Source organism: Montipora foliosa, chromosome 3 (assembly GCF_036669935.1).
Source record: "Montipora foliosa isolate CH-2021 chromosome 3, ASM3666993v2, whole genome shotgun sequence".
NCBI lineage: Eukaryota > Metazoa > Cnidaria > Anthozoa > Scleractinia > Acroporidae > Montipora > Montipora foliosa.
The window spans coordinates 41275339-41277838 of NC_090871.1; the positions used below are offsets into that span (position 1 = coordinate 41275339).

At 37.0% G+C, this 2500-nt stretch overlaps 1 protein-coding gene across 1 annotated transcript in view; it reads right to left on the bottom strand.

Moving 5' to 3' along the window:
* The window catches only part of LOC137995864 (acid-sensing ion channel 2-like), a gene marked incomplete at its 3' end in the record, with an annotated part of 17876 nt that overhangs the window by 9814 nt on the left and 5562 nt on the right, over positions 1-2500 (bottom strand). The window contains exons 2-3 of the mRNA XM_068841328.1: positions 908-1028; positions 564-683 (exon numbers count right to left, since the gene is read on the bottom strand). The remainder of the gene's footprint in view (positions 1-563; positions 684-907; positions 1029-2500) is intronic.

Below are 2500 nucleotides of genomic sequence, written 5' to 3' on the forward strand. Positions count from 1 at the left end.
AAGCAGTCTTACCGTGACACGGCTTTTGTATTACAGTGTGGTAAACCGTGGGGTTACAGTAGAGCACTGAAATTCAGTAATTATAACTAAGCAGCGTTAGGAATTTAGATTCATTATAACTTCTTCGGATTACCCAGTTTGTTATTTTGACAAATTTTTAAAGAACCTTCGTTGATTAACTTAATCCATTTCAGTCAACTCTCGAATGATGTTTGTTAGGTAACGCTTACATAAGAAACAAGAGTTATGTAGGGTGTCGTGTTCCATGTTTACGTTTATCACTGGTTTTACATAGGGCCTCGTCCACAGCTGCTGATAATGATCCAAAATTAATGCTCTCCACATTTCATGGAAGAAATATGTCGAAACAAATATTGAACCCATCTCAACTGGCCTGGAAGAATAAGGGCACTAGACGTAAATCTGTTTAAAAAAAACTATATTTTATTTGTTTACACTTTAACTTTTCACTATACAGCCATCCATAAATCTGCTTTTAAACAAAACCAAAAAAATATTCGTGTTAGTAAACTTACGCATGCAGATAGCGGTGTCACACTCACCAATTTTGTATCCTATATCAATTGAGAGATCCGTGTATCCCAAGTTGAAAATCAGGTTATTGTGCCAAGGTATTAGCCGAAGGAGTTTATGAAAAGACGACGGCTACAGCAACTATAATGCTACAAAGCAACAACATTATTGGTTTTACAAAGGAAAATTGTTCTTGCTGCTCGAGCAATGCATTATTTCTGTGCGTTTCTTTGCCGGACTCCACAAAAGAACAACGTGAAATTACCAAATTTTAGGTTTTGACGACAACGTGAGCACATAAAAAAACAGTTATAGGAAAGTTTACCTGTAGTGTATGATGTGAACAAATTCGGAATAATCGCGAAATACTTACGGTAGCATTAAGTTGTAGTTCGTTGACGTTTCCGTGTCCACGATGGGTGCGCACTGGATTACAGAAAGAAAGTAAAACTCACACTAGCTGTGCCCAGGCTTGGATGAAACACATTGAATGGCTATGGTAAATCAAATTGACAGCAAAGTTTAAAACAAATTTTGTGACTGTAGCTCTGTCGGTGAGATATTTGTGCAATGCAGATGTGCATAGTAATAACGCACTTATGAGCCCCATGAGAACATTATTATTCGCTTAATTTAATCCATTGGGAATTTAAAACATGAAATGATATATAAAATATTACTCGAATTCACAACGATAAATGCATTGTGTTTTCATGTCAACTTACGCCTAAAACGGTTTTGACCCTAATACTGAGAAATTGCTGATAAGAGATTTTCGTTGTATTTTTCTTCCGTTTTAAACATTACGTGCTGTCATGGAGATAAATTTTATTAAAAGCAATGTTTTGTTCTTTGTTGATTAATTTAAGTTCGAAAGTTATTATTCTGATCTGATGACATATTCTTCTCGATGTCGTCGAAACATCAAGTGGTACCAATTGATTTTTGTTCCTGTCAGTTAAAAATGTGTTCAGACCCAATTTTTGTCCATTGGCTACCATACCATACCGTACCACACTGAGCTACCATACTATCGCGGCGGACGGAGTCACAGATGATGACATCTATGCAAGCTTGACTCCTTGAGGCGTATAGCCTGCGTTGTTACCACCCTACGCACGGCTTGCAAAGCGAGGCAATAATTAAAATGACACTACGACAAATGGAGTGTGACTGCGCTGGGTGCCTGAAGGACAGCGGAAACCAGCGTTTATTCAATATGGAGACAAATCATACTAAATGATACACGGAATCATCAAATTAAAGTCTCATTACAATTAAATATGATAAACAACGAAAATATACAACAGACTAAATGTTAGAGTAAAGACCAAAAATATACTAAAACTGAGACAAGAAATCATCAAAGATTAATAAAGTCATCGAAAAAATGACAAACAACTAAAAATATTGTCCATGAAAAACTGGACGGCAAACAAACAAAAGCCAAAAGCCAAGATGTAAAAAATAAGTTACAACACAACGAAAAATAATGCAAAAGAAAGCAGAAAGAAAAACTACACTTGAATAATACGTCGTCCACTAGGAAAAAACCAGTGGTAAAAAACCCGTCGGGACAAAAAACTCACTCGAAAACTTAGCTCTCGATCGAAATGCGACGCATCACGTAACTCCGAGGATTAGAGTTTTAATATACTATATAAGATCAAAGTTAGGCTACAAGACGAACAGCTGTCCGGAAGGCTAGAGAACCTCAAAAACCAAGGCAACTAGATTTATAGTAAGGTTACAAATTTACATATACTCAACAGAATTGCAGAAATTCTTGTGAACAAAAGACTTACTCTTATACTACAAAGAGAGATCATTGACATTATAAATATGCTTCGAACCGTAATGAAAACGCTTTTCCATAGGCGTACGGGCACCGTCGGACTTGAAGGGGGGGGGGGGGGGGCGGTGACTTTCTTGCCCGAAAAAAATTACGCAATGCCCGAAAGCGTGA